General features: G+C 38.1%; 1 protein-coding gene and 1 long non-coding RNA gene across 9 annotated transcripts in view; one reads left to right on the forward strand and one right to left on the reverse strand.

Moving 5' to 3' along the window:
- The window catches only part of NRG3 (neuregulin 3), a 1,041,408-nt gene that overhangs the window by 754,150 nt on the left and 267,137 nt on the right, over positions 1–20,121 (forward strand). The gene's annotated exons all lie outside the window — the stretch shown is intronic.
- Positions 864–20,102, reverse strand: LOC119871494. Of its 2 annotated transcripts, none has more exons than XR_005358070.1 (4): positions 20,067–20,102; positions 12,896–12,946; positions 10,895–11,015; positions 864–3,245 (listed from the first exon to the last, which is right to left on the reverse strand). It is a non-coding gene; the product is annotated as an uncharacterized LOC119871494 (long non-coding RNA). The 2 variants fall into 2 exon arrangements; XR_005358069.1 differs by lacking the exon at positions 864–3,245 and adding an exon at positions 9,726–9,872.

Genomic DNA, 20,121 nt, shown 5'->3' on the forward strand with positions numbered 1-20,121 from the left:
TAAATATATTTGTCAAACTTTTGGTGTAGACCTAAGGCTTTTCTTGAATATTGGTCTGCTGATTGAATTTCTTCCAGAAATCACTCTTGTATACATTTTATACATATAAACTATAATTTCCAGTTTCAGTTTCCTTAAATAGGACAAGAACTAAAAGTCTCTGTAACACATGCTATGAGCAGAATTGATAGACGTTCCCCACATTCCCTTTCCCAAACCATTAGCTCTGTAAAGGTACAGATGATGTTTTAATTTTAGTTTTTTACTTCCCTCTCTGCCTCCTTTCCTCCATATTTTCCTTCCCTCCATCTTCTTTTTTTCACCACAACGCCAACCATATAACTTTATATATAGTAGCTTCATGGACTAGAGGAATCGTTTAAAATGAATTAAAAATTGCCTACTATAACACTTAATATACACATAACATTCAATAAAAGGGGTATCATTATCATTACCATTATATTTATTTTTATTATCATATTTTATAGGTGCAAGGTAAATTGGTGTCACTAAGCTAATATTAAAGCAATTGGGGGAGGCTTGGATGAGGAGTTTTTAACAAAGATCCATGAACCAAAAAAAAAAAAGCAAAAAGCTAGTTGATGCAACTAAGCATCCTACCTACCCTGACAGTTGTACAAGTTGAAGTTTTCCAGCCCATTCTATTGAAGTATGTGTTCCATTTGTAGTCTTCTTAAGTAATAGTTGTATTTTTGTGGTGAAATTGTTATGCTTTTAGAAAAGAGTGAAGTTGGGATCCCTGGGTGGCGCAGCGGTTTGGCGCCTGCCTTTGGCCCAGGGCGCGATCCTGGAGACCCGGGATCGAATCCCACGTCGGGCTCCCGGTGCATGGAGCCTGCTTCTCCCTCTGCCTATGTCTCTGCCTCTCTCTCTCTCTCTCTGTGACTATCATAAATAAATTAAAAAATAAATAAATAAAAAAAAAAGAAAAGAGTGAAGTTCAGTTATTACAGTCCAAAGTTGTTAAGGGATAGAGCTATAACTCCAACTTTCTTACTTACTTTAATTTTCTTTACTTTTTCTTGAAGTATACACAGGCAAATAGGTTTTGAGGAAGGTCATATTTTATGGGCAAGCAAGAGCTCTGAGGTTCAATTTGCATGCTGCTGTGTTGAGTTTACATCTTTGCAAACAGGTTGCTTCTTGCAAAATTGCTTGTGTGTACATTCAGAATGCTCTTGTGTTTGTGGTTTAAAGTATTGGGTTAGAGATCTCACCAAGCACTAAAGTAGCATTAGCTCTCCATAGATGGCAATCCTATTATACATACAAGGATACATTTTAATAAGTACAGATAGAGGTTAAAGCAGAAGAATTGAGGAAGCAGTTGGTTCCCTCAGGGATAATGGTCAGTATAATCATTCTTTTGCACCAAGCAAATAAATTAGAAATCTTCATTGCATCACAGTGGACAGAATTCACATTTTTATTTCTCCCAAAAGTGTTGGCTGCCTGATTCCAAACCAAGTCAATGTAACATGTCTTTTTACATCATTTCCTATTTTTGAAAAGTATTTAAAACTGAGCCAAGAGGCAAGTATATATAATGTTAGTAGATGCTTTAGGAAGATATATCTTTAAATAGAAACCTTCTCTTCCACGGCCATTAAAAACCAAATTTTAGGATTGACCTCTAGAAGTAAGTGAATAATCAATTCCTGTTGATGGATCAGAGGAAACAATAAATTTTGATCAATATTACTGTTTCTGTCTTTTCTGTCTTTGATAATTACCATTACATGTGGCATTCTCTAAGACAAAGAAAAGATTAGTGAAAGTCTTGAATATATTCCAAGAACATCTTCTAAGTAACTAATGGAGCAGGACACTGTGGTCTTGATAAAAGTTTGAGAACTTGAGAGGGCAGGAAACATTTCATAGAAGAGGTGGGATCAAATTTGTGTCTTGTGCTAGAGAGGAAGGTGAGGTGGGGGTGGGGCATGGGAAAAAGCAGGTAGTGAAGGAACAGCAAAGCATTCCAGAAACAATTTGACTAAATTTGAATTGTAGAAAGTATCAAGGAAATTGAATTGAGGCAGATTCTAAAGGGCTTTGGTTGCTGTGATGAGGAATTAGACTTTACAACATTGAAGGATTTTTCAGTAGACATGTGACTTGATGGCAATGGGTTTGGGAAAATGAACATTTGGCAGGGGAAGGGAGGGCATCTAAGTAATTAGAGGGCCTGAATTTTGAATATTGAAAGATCAATGAGCAAAAGAATATAAAATGTAGATGGGCAAGACTATATAGATGACTAAGGATATAGAGGCCCCCCCCCAAACTTAACCACAATCCTCATCTAGCAAGAGCCCAGCTGTTTTCCCTGTTCATCATCTCTGCTTCTCAGTGGCTCATGCAATTTTAAAGCAAGAAGAAATAATAAAATAATGATGAAGCAGATGCACTCTGTAAGTGCACCTTGGGATGAATAAATTATAGAAAGTGCCCTGCAGTGGGAATGAAGGAAAGGAATTATTGAAAGAAAATGGGCCTGTGATTTTCTCATTGAGTTCAAATTCAGCCCTTCTCAGTACAAAGGAAGTAGGTACTCTTGGTCTGGAGGCCTGAACAGGCCTTGGGAACCTGTGGTACAAAGGTGTCAGAGGGGACAGGGGGAGAAGTGGCTTGTCTCCATGCCTGTGTGGTTCAGGCTCTCTACTTGCCTCTGAATATTCTCTCTCCCAGTAGCACCCCATTCGCAAGAAAGTTTCTGTCCTCCTTCTGCTTAAAAACCTTTGAGAACCCTCCTCCACCTCCTATAGTTGAATTATCTCCTTTTCATTGGCATTTAGGACTCTGTGCCACCTGCAGACCTCTCCAGCCCTGTGGCCGAGTCTCACCTGGCTGAGAGACTCGCTACTTCCCAAAGCACCATGCACACATAGCTTCTTCTGTTTGTTGCCCTTCCTCTTCTCATCAGCTGGTCCCCCTTGACCCGGTACTAGCTCAAGCATCTTCCCATTATGCCTTCTTTGATCTCTCTTCTCTATGCAGTTATACCACCCTAGCTCATATTTATGGTGCTATTGCTGTCGAGTAGATACTATTCAAAATATTTAACAGATACTTGCTTTGCTGACCAGTCCTCCTGCATGTTGCTACCTTGCACCGAATGTGTCTCTATCACTGTCCAAATGTGCCTCTATGAGTGCCTGCGCAGGTCTGTGCACTCTTCTGAATCATGAGCGTCCTAAAGGCAGGCATCTCAGATGCTGTGTCTGGAAATAGAAATGATCACAACTATAATAACAAATTATATTTATGAATACTACTGACTTTGTTTTAGGCATGGTCCTATTGGACTTCTGTTTCATTGAAATTTTATAACAACCTTCTGAGACAGGTAATACTATTATCTCCAACTACAAGTAACATGGGGTAATGCTAGTAACCACCACATAGGGTCACGTGAAAATTAGATAATATAGTATTAAAAAATATTGTAAAATATTGTAAAATATTTAGCACATGAGGAGTTTCCAAAAATATTAAATAGCATTAATCACTTAAGGGATGTTAGTACTATACATATGTGACTCACTGCAGTCACTCAGGATTCAGTGTGTCTGTGTTTGAATCCTAGCAAGCCTTTATTTTGATGTATCTTCTTTTTATTGATTTTCCTCATAATAAGATGCCCTTTCAACTGGCTCGGTAAAACCCCTAAAATCTGATCAATGTATATTTTGCCCTTGGTTTTTAAAAGAAGTAAATATTTTGGCCCCAAAGGGAACAATAAGTGCACCTGGCTCAGAGAATAATGGGTGATGGGCATGAGACTTATTCTTGGATTTCCCAGAGAACCAAACACTTGGGGCCCTGTGACTTCATGTTAAAGAAACACAGGTAGAATCAATTTAGCATTCCTGCTGACAAGCTTCCATCTCAGTAAGTAAGCCATCATGCCCTCTGGAGCAGCCATCTTAGGTCAATTGAGACATTTGGCCTCATTAACCACTTTGGATTCATCTTAAGACTTTCTTATTTATAGTCTTCCTAAGGCTTAATGGGCTTCAAAATGTACTTTGCCCTGGTTCACATTGAGTCTTACCAAGCTCTGTGCTTTTACTCAGCAGGCTGTCAGCTTTTATATTTTTCTCTACGAGGCAAGGAGAGCCTTGCAGCTGCTTCTGGATGCCCAATTAACATTTCCATGTCACTTTACTCCTCTTTGTCATTATTCTTTATGCCATCTTTGTTTCCTTGATCACCGGGAATAGATCGAATCATTTTAGTATTCTGACTTAGCTCTTCTCTATGTTTCGAGTTTATCAGATTTAAATTATTCATAATAGAAATCTGTTCTTTCAGTAGATTCCTGTGATTCTGGTTTCATCGCCATTGTTTTGTTGTTGTTGTTTCTGTCAGAAGTAGAAATTGAACTAAATCCTGAAGGGTGGTCATAGTTTGGAAAGACAGAAAAGGGATGCTGCAGGCAGGGGAGTTTTGAAAGCAAAGATAAGAATGCAGTTGGGTGTTGGTATGTGTTTGTGGATGCGTGTGGAGTGGAGGGTGCACTGATGGGTTAAAGGAGTAATATCTGGGTAAGGAGGGGGAATGAGATATACATTAGAATAAGAGTGTCTAGGGAGCAAATCTCCACAGCTTTGGCTCATCTCACTAACCATTTAGCAAAAAATGTTACCTCCCCAAATCTCATCTTTTTTATGCCCCTACTCTGGATTTTTCAGAGTCAACAGTGCCTTCATCTAGATTTCAAATGATTTCTCTGGCCATTTTAAACTCTGTAGAGCCCAGCACAAGTGACTTTATAAAAAGCTAATCTTCAGTCATCTTTTCCTACCATGCATCTTACATTTCAGCTACACCCAACAACAATGTGAAATCATTGAACTCTCTCCATGCATATTCATCTCTCAGATCACCACTCATATATGTTCCTCCTCTGATTTCCTATGTCTTGAGTGCACTTATGATCCTACATTAAAGATATGGATAAGATAATTCGTTGTCCGTATATTTCCCCAGGCATAATTACTCACTCCCCCACATGTGCATCCAGTGTCCTTGAACATATTTGTATTTTAGCGCTTATTGCAGCATCTCATAATTATATGCATATATGTCTAACTTGTCACCTAGACTTGAGCTCAGTGAAGTAGTGTTCACCCATGGTTCTCTTAAAAAGTTTCTCATGGTGTTTGGTAGGTAGCAGGTGCTCAGTCACTATCTGCCAAAGTGCTTTGAATGGAGAATCACTGCAGTTCTCTATTTGGGAAATCCTGAGAGTTGATGGTATAATCAGACTAGTTATTGTTTAATTAAATGTTTTCTACTGGAGATTTCTCTTTAATCAGTCTTCAAAACTTTTTTGGTTAACAAATATTTTTTGAAGATCCTTAGGGTCAAAATTATTTATAGGAAATCACTTCTGTGGTCGTTGGCCATTCACTTAGAAAGGATTCACTGCACCTTTCAATTAATGAGCTAATTTCAGTTTCTTAAATCACACTAATATTTATTTCCCAAGAAATAAATAAATTTCAGCATATAAATTAGAATTGTATTAAGTAGCAGGTTTATAAATCAAGTGATTTAGAATGGCATTCATTTAGAACTAATCCATAAGTCTTTTTTTAGTGAGAAATGAAAACATAGCCTCAATAATTTTAGATGTAATTTCCATACACTTTTTGTTATTGGATATTATAGATTGATTTCTGCTTCTGATAGACTTTGAAATTGTTTAAGCACATAAAAGTCCCAGTGCAATTTTCCACAGATAAATAGAGAGAAGGGGCCCCCAAATACAATATTTTATATGTCTGAATCCCTGATCTTTTAAAACAGTTCACCGTTTAGCAGAGAGAATGTTTATAATTTTTAAGAAGGAATCCAGCCGGCTTTGGTATACTAAAATGCTTCATATTTGAAAACTAAAACAAACATTAGGTGGCACCGTATAAAATTCTTAATCAAAACTGGTCAAATGAGGATCCCTGGGTGGTGCAGCGGTTTGGCGCCTGCCTTTGGCCCAGGGCGTGATCCTGGAGACCCAGGATCAAATCCCACGTTGGGCTCCCGGTGCATGGAGCCTGCTTCTCCCTCAGCCTGTGGCTCTGCCTCTCTCTCTCTCTCTCTCTCTCTCTCTCTCTCTCTCTCTGTTACTATCATAAATAAATAAAAATTAAAAAAAAAACTGGTCAAATGTTGACAATTTCATATGATTCACCATCATACCTAGAGCTTGATTCTTTGGGAGGAAAACCAAGGAAGTAAAAATAAAATCTCCAAGTAATTTGAAGTGATACCTGAGAAAACTATCATGGGAATGCTGCTGTGTATGTAGGTATGGAATGCATGTTCCTAAAAACAATTGTAACCTGGTAGAGCAAGGAGTTGTTCTGCACTATGTATCCTGTGGCCGAATAAACCAAGACTGGTTTTCATTAATCACTTAATGCACATAAATCCGATCCCATTTGGAATGCTTAAGACACTCAACTACCATTAGAACTACCGTTAGTGATGAGTGTGACAGTGCACGAGATGCTCAGGTACTACATGCAAAGCCTTAGCTGAGCACCTGTAGTAGTCATGATAGGTTATGCCTCAGTAACAAAGCAGCTCCCCACCAATCAGAGCAGCCAAACACAAGTAACATTTAAGCTATGCTTATAATTTTCATGTGGATTGAGTGATAGCTACTTCAGGACAGATAGTGGAAGAGAATATTGGAGGGTCTCTGAAGGTTTTCACTGTGTTGAGCTGAAGTAACATGTCACTCACATTACATTTCATTGGCTGGAACTACAGTCTGATTTAATTGGAAGGGAAAATGGACAGTGAGTGAAAAAAAGGGGGAGCAAAACCAGATATGGGTAATCATTAGACATCTCTACCAAAGATTTTAAGACTGTGGTGGATTGTGTAGTTCATTTAACACTTCTTTATACTTTTCCATGGTACCTTGCAAACGGGGACAAATGAAGATGAAAGCCTGCATCCCAAGAGGTTTTCTTCTACTAAAACTGTTTAATAATGACCAACTGCTTTTGTGTTCCTCTTTCCACGTGAAGCATTAGTCTACATCACAGAATTTTGTTCATTTTCATAGAACAATTCTGTATATGTAAGCAACATGGTTTACCATATCAGACAGGAAGTGTCAGCTGTATACAGTAGAACCGCCCAGAAGAAGGCATGTACACGAGAATAGAGTTTCTTATATTTAGAGAAAATTTAGGTTCAATACTGTTTTATTTGACTTAATGTTGGTCACATTATTTTTTTCATTTTGCAGGAACATTAGGGAATCTCAACTCCATAATCAGTTGGTGTCCAATCTCTCTCTTGGATAGGTGAGGATTCCCTCCCCATCCACTCCCGCCCTCCATGAGCTTCATAAATCAACATAAATCAACAGCATGTAGATGGAGAAGGGAGTGGTACTAGTTGGCATGTCCTCCCCTAACAAAAATGTGGCTACCAGAAACATCAGAGAAAGCATCAATTATATATTATAAAGCAGAAGTCACAGTTCTATTCATTCTGTCATATATAAACTGAACAAACTTTCACTGATCTATAGAAACAGAAAACTTTTAGAATCTGTGCTATTGGGAAACAGACAGCATCCCATCCCACTACCTTCATGTGGCTAATCTGCTCTCTGTCTCACTGTATTGCCTGAAAAGTTTCCATCATCTGAAACACAAATTTCTCACCTTTCCTTCGGTATTTTGTTATCTGCATATTTTATTATATTTCCTCTATTTATTTAGGTATCTGAAAAAATGGTGTCCAAATAGAGCTCATCTCTTAAATCCCCTTTGCAGCCCTCCAGTGCCAGTCTCTCCCTGAGACTCTTTCTCTTTCTTTCTTTTTTTTTTATTCTCTTTCTTTTTGATGTGTCTCTTTGTTTACTCTTCTCCCTCTCCTAATCCCCATCTCCCTTCCTCTTCTTTTTCTCCTTCCTCTTATCTAGAACTGGCTTATTATTCACCTGAATTGAAATTCCTGGGAATAGGAAACATGATCCGCGTAAAAGAAAAGAGAAAGAAAAAAAAATGGCTTGTTTTTAGATAGCCCTCAATGAAAGTACAAGATTTTGAAGATATACAAATGTCTCTGGGTTTCCTACTCCACCCAACCTAGGAAAATAGCATGATAATGCCAAGTCCTATGTGAAGGGTTAGTGATGGGCTAGCGATGGGCTCTTGGGCTCTGATCCTAACCATTGCCTTATGACCTTATTTACATTGAAATACGGTCTTCTTGTTCTGAAGTTAGATATCACCTTTATTTGGTTTTCTCTAGCTAGCAGCCCCTTTCCTCCTACATACTCACTTGGGAGTTCCAGATCCAAATCCTAGCTGCTGACAAACTGCTGTGTCTTACTGCAAATGTAGAGTTATGAGGCCAAGACTCATATTTTGGGATATTAATATCAGGCCAGAGATGTAAGTGGACACACAACAGGATCTCAGTAAATCTCTTTGGGTTTTGAAAATGATCTCTCCATTTTCTTCTTCTCTCTCCAGTACCTATTTCAAAATATGAATCATCTTAAGAAAAAAAAGATGAAATGGACAGTGTTTTCATAAAGAAAAAAGGGTCAAGAACTGTTCCAAGTGCAATACATGCACTGTCCTATTCAACTCTCACACAAAACTATCAAGTAAATAGTATGGTCCTTTACTAGGATGAAGAGCTGAAGTCCAGAGTCTCAAGTCCTTTGGAAAGGCACACAGCCATGTGACAGAGTAGGGATTCCAGTCTGGGGCACTTATCTAGAACTTTACATTCCTTGGCTTATACCTGAATCAGAATTCCTGAGACCAAGAATCATGATCAACTTTAGAAAAATAGCACAGACACTTAGTTCACATACACTTCTACTAATGATTATTAGGGCAACGATTCTTTTCATTTTTATATTTTATAAAAAAATTAGATCATCAGGAATGTGTGTGACTTTACTACCATCTCTTGGTAAAAAAAAATACCTAGGTCTACAAACTTGGGCTTGCAGACTTGTAGTTCTGCATTTTTAAAATTATACCACAATATATGGAATTGAGAGGAAAAAATATGTAGTACTCAGACTCTGAGTCAGAGAGAGAGTTCCCTCATCATCATGTTCCTATATATTTAAGATGGGTCTATCATCTGACCTAGTAATTCATAATTTTTTGGTACACCATCCAATTCTTTACTGTTAAGTAATTTTATTTCTGCTATTTTAAGAAACAGAAAAATATGCTCTAAAGTATAAATGTCAGCATGATATGTAAGACAAAAAGATTGACAAAACAAAGAGGAACAATATTTGTAGAAAGTCATATATAATACAACAGTGATTCAGTGTAGTAGTATGGAAACTCCATTACGTTATTATCAGGAAAAAGCTGGATAAACTATGTGTGTGTGTACGTGTGTGTGTGTGTGTGTGTATACACACATGTATAATTTCTAAAATATAGTTTTAAAAACCTGTGACTAGATAAAGAGCCAGAAGAAAATTTCTCTGCAGTTTTAATAGTAGTTACTCCTGGAGAATAGGTTTTCCTGTTTCTCTTTCTATTCTTCATTTTCCAAATTTTCTACTGCAATTAGTTGCTTATCTCTATACTAAGGAAAATAAAGACACTTCATTAAATGGATAGAATTTTTAATAACTATTTTTATACATTCTCCAAAGGAGATATTTCCTGACCTTTCCTGGATGGTATGGCTGCCATTTTGTTTTACACAAGAAATGACAACTCCTCTTCTGTCATTTTGAAGTGCCGCATTATGCAATAATCTACAGGGTGGGGAGAGGCTCTCCCTTGAAGCCTTTACCTGCAAGCTTTCTCCTTTTTTTGAGTCTGCACCTCCATCTGTAGCCCAAGATGAGAAACGATGTACTAAATCACCTTGACAGTTGTCTGTTTGCATTATATCATCAGCTCCTACCTCATGTGCTGACACCACACTCCTCACATCTCTTATTTGGCTCTCTCAGGTGCAGGCATTCTCAGACAGAACAGAGAATCATTGCTTTGCTTAAAAGACACACAGATGTTAGAGCTATCTTCCCAGAATTTCCGCACAAAGTTATTATTAACTTTAAATCAAGGATAGGGTTCCTAAGAGGTTAGACCAGGCCATGCCATCCTTTATGTAATTTTACTGCTTGACTCAAAGCTATTTTCCTCGGGAGACCATCGCAGTGTCAAAAATTTCTCCTTTAGGCAGAGGAATCATTGACAAATTTATGATAAGAATATATATATATATACTTAAAATATATATCTAAGATGGTTATATCATCTGACCTTGTAATTTGTGATCACTTAGAATGAATTGGCTTGAAAGGAAATTACTTCAGGTGAATTAGGAACAGGATAACAGTGGGGAACATATCCAGAGGATGATGCCTATAGGGAAAAGTCATTTGGAAAAGTAAAAAAAAAAAAAAAAAAAAAAATACTTTTTTACTGATTCCCATATTTCCTGGAGCTAGCCATGGATGGGCTCAAAAAATATCTGTTGCTAATATACGACCAGCATTTTCTGGGGCCATCCTAGCAACAGGCATGATGTGGAATGCTAGCAGTGAGGACAGAGCCAGACATATGCCACCTCATGGGAACTTTCAGCCAAGTGGGGAACACAATGCCAAGAAATAAGCAAAAGACCTGGAGCTTTGAGAGAAGTGTATCCAACTTTGCCTGGGCAGGAGAAAACTAGCAAGCTGAGAGCCTTGGCTTTTTCTTAGTGAATTTTACCATTTTCAATTAAAATTGATAACACATACTTTTTGTCCAGTCTGACTGCTGATACATTGTAAACTAGTTACTTAAAAATCATTACCTATGATTTAATTGTGATGAATTCCCTCCACGTTATCTTTACGTACCTTAGGTTCTTCCATCACCTGATCCTGTTCTGCTTGTTTGTTTACCTGTGTGACTGCCTCTTCTAGGCTGCCGCCTTCAGTGGTCATGGTCCAACTATCAGGTGCTGTTACATAGTACTCACTAAATGTGGATTAAATGAGAAACAAAAACAATTCTATCTTTTGAGTCTTATATGAATTAATTCTATTTTTAAGGGGCATCCAGTGAAATAGATGCTTATAATGACCAACTTTATTTTCTGTTGAATCCAATCAACCAACATAAATGACAACTCTAACACAACTTCAATATGATTACAGTTGTTGGATGACAAAGTAGGAAAAAGTCCAGAAAATTAAGCCAAAGCCTACTTAAGAGAAGCAGACTGGGAGAGGCTGTCAAATTGAAGAAAGGTCATATAAAAAATGATGGAGGAGTCTGTGCTCCTGAGGTAATCTGGTTCTCCTCCAGAAAACCCAGGCAGCTAGCCATCTTGTTGTTGCGACCCTCCCACCCGCCCCAGAAAGTTCATTCATGAGCTTTCCCTCTGCAGAGAAGAGAGGATCATGCCTATTCATTTTCTACCACTGGAGCTGAGAGCTATATACAAATGCCACACCTGATTTTATGTTAACATTGTCTAAAATATTCAAAAAATAAAAATTGAAACACCATATTATCAGCAACCTACAGAATTCATGGGCACTCCTTTGCAAGTGGAATATTGTCATTTTCAAAATGACTTTAATGAGTCTTAAATTGGGTTAGCATCATCAATATGTGGGAAGAGGTAGGGAGTGGAGGAAAAAAGATCCTTGAGGGCTATAGGGGATGGGACAGGGAGGGAAAGGGACCTTCAGACCTGATTTCAGGCAGCTATCAATAATGTGTCATTCTGTAATTGGCCTGAGTTCCAGGGAACCATCAGTATCTGCCTTTTAGGATCAATGTGCAGTTCTGTGAGCTGAGACAGCTTAGTGCTGAGTGGGCTGTAGGTGAAGTACGCCTGCCCTATCTTAGAAAGGCAGAGGACCAGCAAGGAGAATCCATCTGACATTGTAAGCAGCCAAATTAATCAAGAACAACCAATTTTTCAGCTCTACAGAGCTATATTTCCATGGTTATATTTTAATAACTTCAAGTAACCTGTAATTTCCCCAATTCCTAATTGTAATATAGCATGTATATAAGGAGAACCCAAAAGTATTTAGATTTATACCACAGATGAACTTTTTTTTTTTAAACATCACCTTATATACCATTTGCACAATAACAGGATAAAGTCAGCTGCACAGATGTGATTTGTTGGTTTGATCATGAAAAAAAGGTAACAACGCTATTGAAGTCCTGGTTAGTGTGAGAAGTGGTGCTTAAACAAGGAGCAAGGTTACACAGGATGATATGATATCACATCTGGGAATCTAATAGGGAAAAGTTTACTCAATAATATATGCTTTAAAAATCCAGAAAGTTTATGGGATGCCTGGGTGCCTCAGTTGATTAAGCATCACCTCTTGATTTCGGCTCAGGTCATGATTTCAGGGTCATGAGAGAGAGCCCTGTGAGATTCCCTGCTCAGCTTGGAGTAGGCTCAAGATTCTCTCTCCTTCTCCCTCTCCCTCCTCTGGCTCATACATGTACAGTTGTTCTCTCCCTCTTGCTCTCGAATAAATAAATAAGCAATCCTTTAAAAAAATAAAAATCCAGAAATTTTAGATTTGTCATTTGCAACAATATGGATAGACCTAGAGAGTATTATGCTAACTGAAATAAGATAAAGACAAACACCATATGACTTCACATATGTGGACTCCAAAAAACAAAACAAATAGATTCTTAAGTACAGAGAACAAAGTGGTGGTTGCTAGAGGGGAAGGAGTAAGGGGATAGGCAAAATAGATAAAGAGGATTAAAGAGTACAGACTTTCAGTTATAATATAAGTAAGTTACAGAGATAAAAATACAGCATAGGGAATATAGTCAATAATATTGTAATGACAGTGTATGGTGACTACACTTACCATCAGAAGCAGTGAGTAATGTATGTGTTGTTGAATCAGTATGTTGTACGCCTGAAATAAATATAACATTGGATGTCAATTATACTTCAATGATTTTTTATATTTAGAAGAAAATAACATTTTCATCTATCTACATTATTTTTTGGAGACACAGTATGGTGATTAAGAAAATGGGTTTAGGGTGCCTCACTGCCTCATTGGCAGGGCATGCAACTCTTGATCTCAAGGTCATGAGTGGAAGCCCCACATTGGGTATAGAGTTTACTTTTAAAAAATTATAAAAATAAATAAATAATAAATAAGAATTTATAAAGAAAATGGGTTTGGGCATCAGACAAAGTCAGATTCAAGTCCTAGTTCCGCCTCATTCTTGTTCTGTTTCATTAGCAAGCCAAAATCTCTCAGAGTCTCAGTGTTCTCATGTGTAAAATGGGAGGTCATATAAATGAATGAATGAATGAATGAATAAGTAAATACGTACATACATAAAGTATCATATAAATATCTAACTCCTAGGATCGTTGTGAGGAACAAATGACAATGCACATAAAGTACCTCGTTCACAGTAAGTATGTTAGCTATAAATACTATTTATAATAGTACTCAATAAATAGCTCCAAATTCCACAATATTCCTCAAACCCATTTAACGTGAAGACCTATACTCTTTTCATTATACAATTGCACTGTGTAATATTGAAATCTGAAAAATAATAGATGTTGGTTTCATAAACATTTCCATCTATGGATGACTCACGTGAACTTTGGATCATACAACCCTTTTTTTATGAATTTATTTTTTATTGGTGTTCAATTTGCCAACATATAGAATAACACCCAGTGCTCATCCCGTCAAGTGCACACCTCAGTGCCCATCATCACCCAGTCACCCCCATCCTCCACCCACCTCCCCTTCTACCACCCTTAGTTCGTTTCCCAGAGTTAGGAGTCTTTCATGTTCAGTCTCCATTTCTCATATTTCTCACTCATTTTTTCTCATTCCCAAATGAATGAGACCCTATAATGTTTCTCCTTCTCCAATTGATTGACTTACTTCACTCAGCATAATACCCTCCAGTTCCATCCACGTCGAAGCAAATGGTGGGTATTTGTCATTTCTAATGGTGAGGAATATTCAATTGTATACATAGACCACAGCTTCTCTATCCATTATCTTTCGATGGACACCGAGGCTCCTTCCACAGTTTGGCTATTGTGGACATTGCTGCTATAAACAAAAAACGCCGGGGTGCAGGTGTCCCAGCGTTTCATTGCATCTGTATCTTTGGGGTAAATCCTTGTAACAGCTTGTCTTACTAAGAGTATGTGGGTTTACCAAGGCAAATCAAATTTTCTGAAATATTACTGTTTTATGGGCACCTGAACACAAAGGCAATAGAGAAAGCTTTATAGGAAGACCCTGAAATGTCATTAGGATAAACTTGTACTGAACTTGAAATGATTGAGTATCTAGCCCAAGCAAGTCCCTATTATGTGTTCAATCAATACTTTTGGGAGGGAAGGCAAGAGGGAAGGAAGGAAGGAAGAAAGGAAAGAAGGAAGGGATAAGAAAGGGAAGGGAAGGAAAGGGAAGGAAAGGAAGAAGGAAACAAACAGGAAGGTACAATCAAGCAAGATAGAATTAATTACAAAGATTGGGGACTTTTTTTGCTCAAGTTGTTTCAAGGCTCTCCTCAATCTAGGTGCAGCCCAAAATCATCTCCATCCTTCCACTTTTGCCCCAAATCAGACCCACATCCTTTCTTCATTGTCAAGCCATATTTAGGATATTGTCCTTCCTTCCTAACCTCTTGCACAATTGCATTTTTGGAAATTTGCCCTTCATCTAGTACTTAACCTAGCATATTGCATCCATCCCCAATATTCCTGGGCAGATGCCCCACTCCCTTAAGTGAAGGATGTTTCTCTGTTCATTTATTTTATCCTTTCATATTTAATGCTTTATATGTGCCCTTTCCCCAGTCCTCATGCCCTCAATAAGAAGGCACCATTCATGTATTAGTCTTCCTCAGCACACAATAGTTTACAAATGAATATTTGCTGACTTTTTAAATATTCATACATACTTTTATGGTGCATATATATATATGTATATGTGTGTGTGGTGCTATCCATTTCTATAAATCCATTAAGAATGCATAGCTTGCTCCAAACATCAATTCAAATACAAAAGAACAGTATAGGAGACGAAGGGTATGCATGGTGAAGCAGGATGACTCCATCATGCTTTGTCCATGGTCAAGATGAAATTTCAGCAAGGTAGGTACAGTTAGGGATATGGTATTTCACCTGTGGACGCCCAGCTGGCTACAGCCCATGTGAATCTGCTTTTAGCACTTGACAGACATTGCAGGTGAAAATCATTTTGATCAAAGTCCCAAGTTAGATCATACACTGAAAATTGATTCATCTAGGTTATACCTTAGACTGAGAAATATATTGGAAGTTTTCTACCCGAGAAAACCAGCTTGAAAATCATATAAGGCTTGTCACTCCGGGAGACTTAGATATATGAAAAGAGTTTGATATGGAAGTTTGGAAAGTACCTATACTAAACTGAACTATTGCCAAGATTATTAACACTTCACTTTGATGAGCCAAGAATTTCCATTTTCCCCATAGGGGAGGATGTCTCAGATAGTCTGAGGTGGAGAGAGGGCACAGCTTTTTATTTTAAGAATAAAGAATTTCAACTTGAAGAAAAGAATCGCGGTGAGGTTTTGACAGAGCCTGTTGGGAAGTAGAGGCAAGCATGATGTTTTATAAATGTTGGTATTACAATCAGATCACTTTGGGTAGGTGCCTTCTGATCATCTAATTAGGATAATGTCAGCTGGGCTTGAGAACCATTTCTTTTTTATAAACCATCTGTTTTGTCATAAAAGTTTCTTTATAAGCCATTTGCAGGCAGAGCATTTGTTCTTTTTTTTTTTTTTTTTTTTTGACATTATTTCTTTGTTCTCTGTTTCTACATCCTGTGTCCTGAAAGGTAGTTTTCACCTGTCTGGGAAGGATGTAGGGAGTGTAGCAGAATAAACAAAGAAATGTTTGGCAAATTAAAAAAAAAAATCACTTGATTGCAGACACAATTGTAGGATTAGTGATCTCAGACATTGAAGAGCACATTATCTCCAGTCCTTCTCTCTCTCTTTTTTTAAGATTTTATTTATTTATTCATGAGAGACACCACACACAGAGAGAGAGAGAGAGAGAGAGAGAGAGAGAGAGGCAGAGACACAGGCAGAGGGAAAGCAGGCTCCATGCAGGGAACCTGACTTGGGACTTGATCCCAGGTCTCCAGGATCACGCCCTGGGCCGAAGGCAGGCACTAGACCACTGAGCCACCCAGGGGTCCCTCAGTCCTTCTCTTGAAAAAGCAGTTCTATTTCCAAAATGATGAGCCTTGGATCAAGTTGCCTTCTGAGCTTCAATTTTCCTATTTAAAAATAAGAGTAATAAAAATGGGAGATTTTATAAGGAGCTAAATGCAATATTAAAGGACAATACAGGAGAAACAATATGTTGTCATCAATGACACATTAAAAGTGAAAGTATTTTATAAGCTAAGTAAAAAAATAACAGTTGTAACAGTTGGACACCTTTCAATCATTGGGACAAACAGTTATTGACCACTAGAAAGAAGGTTAGTATGAGTCATTTAGTAATGATTTCTACTATTGGTGGCTCACTAATTTTCTCTACCCTCGTAAGTTCTTTCTCCGAATCTGTAAGTATAGTCAGTCTTCTGCAAGCCAGTGAAGTTAATGACTATGAAATAACCATTCAGTTTTTTTTTCCTTCATCTTAAACTTTTAACCAAAATGCAAAGCACAAATCTGTCACACTCCTGCCTCCAACTTGATCAAAATTACATGGCTCTACTTGAGCCCTGTTGAGATCCCAAGAGTCTGGCTACATATTAATAGGTCAGAAGTAATCAAAAGATCAAGAGCTTCAATCAGTTCGGGAATGTGTGGATAGAGCCTTGTGATCAAGCAGCGAGCACCAGTTATGAGCAATTGAGGGTTCTCAAGGCATTTCAGTAAAGTGTATTGGTTAAGGAAAATTTTCAAAAGCACGCTAAACAGGTAAGGAAAACAGAGCAATCTTTTTGGGATTGTGAATTTCTTGGCTGTAATAGAAGCAGCGTTGATGATATTTGTTTACATTTACACGGCATCTTACACTATTCTAAATGCCTTAAAACATATGGGCCACAGCAAGCCTTGGTTCCACCCAGTTCATCCCAATTTGCAGATAGTAAGGTTGAAAACTATGGCAGAAAACAACTCAAGATTCACATATGCCTTCACATTTTGAGTGTCTACTAACTGCAGAACTTTCTCATTCCTTTTGTCATGTAATATTTCAACTTCCAAGAATGTGTTATTATTGTCCTCACTTATAGAAATAGCGAAGGCTCAGGAACTTGGCCTGCCTCAAAAGGAGATTGGTGATAGAGCTAGGATTTGAACCCCAGAGTTCTGATCTTTTGGGAAGTGTGGCTGCTGGCCATGCTCACAGCCTGAGTTACTCTGTGAGGTGGATCCTGGCAGTGAGGAGGGAGAGGAGAAGAAAACAAGCCACAGGGCAGATGGCAGTGCTGAGTGGGAGAGGACTGCACTGCAACTGCCAGGCTGTAATGTATTTCGTCTGGTAAAAGTTCATGAATACCTAACCGGTTGTCCTATGGACTCCAATATCCTAATCCTTGAAAACCCTTCCTAAAAAACATCATGTCTCTAGTATGGACTTGATAGATTCTCTGCATTCATATTGTTTTTGGATGCCCTTAGCACTCCTCAGACCCAGTGCAGTGGGAGGACAGTTTGATTTCTTTGCATGAGATTCCTCATTCCAGAGAAATACTCATAACTGGGGCTGTTATCAATGACTTCAACATCCTTTCAGTTGCTCAGCCAAAGAGCTTTGGAAGCATCCATGACCCCTTGCTTTCTTTCACATTCTTTACCCGGTGGCATAAAGTTGTTAGGCTCTACCTGGAATGACATGTAAATGCTACCACTACCCCTCCCTCCACCACCACCATATGTGATTTCTAGATCATGCCTTAGATGAACCCCATGCCTTTTTTTCCCTATAAAATTCTGCCCCAAAAGAATCCTCTACCCAACCTTTGCATAATTGAATTTTTCTCATTTCATGTGGTGGTGTAAAAAATATCCCTATGAAATTTCAACTTCTATCTTTTGATCCTTCCTTTCAAACTCTGAGCTTCTGAGAATATGTTTGAACTTCGAGAGGTGTATTGTCCATCGTGTTAGCTCGTTCTCAGATTGCTTTCATGTCATCCCTCCCCTCTCCCTCACGTGCACACGTGCACACACACAAACCCACCCATCATTCAGGTCTTTATCCCAACCACTAATATAACTGTTGTGAAGGACAAGCACAAGGGCTCAGGCTACAGCGGGCTGCTCCAGGCTTCTGTCCAACCTGATATTAGTCAGCACTTTAGAGGGACAGTTGATGGTTATACTAGCTATAAATCTATAAATCCAGACTATATCATATCCCTCTCTCTTGCCCACAAGGACATCATTTGCTCTGCTAAAAATCAAGAAGCGCTCTATCTATGTCATTCTTCTAGTTTGCCAGTCTACTAATGCTACCAAAGGAGAAAATTGTATTAGATTGACTTGTCTTATTATTCCAATGCATGAGGGAACCTTGTCATAAATCTTTAAGGTTTTAATATTACGGCATTCCCAGTTTTATTTATGCATGTCTGTTTTCATCTTTCTGAAGTGACCACCTCCGGTCTATTGGCAGCTCTGTCATCTTCCAAGATTTTGCAAATGTTACTTCATAATTATTTTCAGTGGTATTTACAACGGGTTCATTCATCAAGTATCATTCATCCAAATATTTTTAAGTATTGGTATTTGAGGCCTGACTCAACTCATAATTCAACTATATAGTTGCTTAAAATCTTCCTCATAAAGGAAGGTGCTCAGAATATTACATTAAGAAGGCAGGTTGAGCACATGCATCTGTCTTGTGGCCATCCCACCCAAATCGCTGAATGGTAGAAGTAATACATGATGAGAATAACTTGATAATAGTGCTATCATAAATTTTGGAGGTGTCAGTTTTTGAATAGAAACTTTTGAAAATTGAATGCATATTGAATTTGTTTGTTGGAAAAACAGGTATGGAGGAAACCATTACTGACATAGAAAAGTAAAGGGGGAGGCGGGTTCTGTGGTATTTGAATTTCATGATCAATAAATGCATGATAAGCCCTTTGCACTAGTGCTTCTGAAGCTTTGCATGTATTTGAATCACCTGAGGAACTTGTTCAAATGCAGAGTCTGATTAGATGAGCTGCGGTGGTGGCCAGGAGTCTGCATTTGATGCCAGAAAATGCTAACACAACTGGTTCTTGGGCCCTGCTTTGAATAGTAAGAGTCTTGATCTGAGGCTCTCTGGAGTGCCTGGCAGCCTATTTTAGCAAGTCCTCCAGGGGAACCTGATAGAAGCTCAAATGTGAGACCCACTGTTAGTAGATGAACAGGTGCATTTAGTACCACTGATTTATTACTCTCCCTTTGCCTACACTTCCATTCCCTCCTGTTTCAAGCTATAGGCTCCACAAGTATTTTCTCCCCAAATTAAAACCTTCCCTAACTATGCTTTCAGATAGAATTAGTCAGTGCTGCTGAGGAGGGCCTATATTGTTGATTTATCACCTGGGGTAGAACATAGCCAACTTGGAGATAACCTTTAACTCTACAATCTACTTGAAAGGTGAACAAAAGAAAAGGCAGCTCTACCCACTGAGAAAATCTACCCAAGAGATCCATCCCAGGTTGAACCATTTCTTACCTTGGTATTTGCATGATGGGGTCCCAAGCTTTCTTGTGAAACTCACCTTTCCTTAATTTGGCTGCCAGTTGGCACCCAAACCACCATTTATATGGAGCCTGTTTCTAGTTTTACTTCTGTTTTTTTTTTCTTTTTTTTTTTGTGTGTGTGTGTTTAGGGACCACCCCAGGGCAACCATAGAAGCCAAACATATATTAAAATAGTTGAATCTTATTATTCAAAAATTAAATAATAATAATAATTAATAATATAATAAAAATAATAAAAATAAAAGCTAATAAGTAAAATATTAATCCTCCTACCTTGTTAATAATCTGGAAGTCTAGGTTCATATTTAGAATTTTGGACTCTTCAGAG

Source organism: Canis lupus, chromosome 4 (genome assembly GCF_011100685.1).
Source record: "Canis lupus familiaris isolate Mischka breed German Shepherd chromosome 4, alternate assembly UU_Cfam_GSD_1.0, whole genome shotgun sequence".
NCBI lineage: Eukaryota > Metazoa > Chordata > Mammalia > Carnivora > Canidae > Canis > Canis lupus.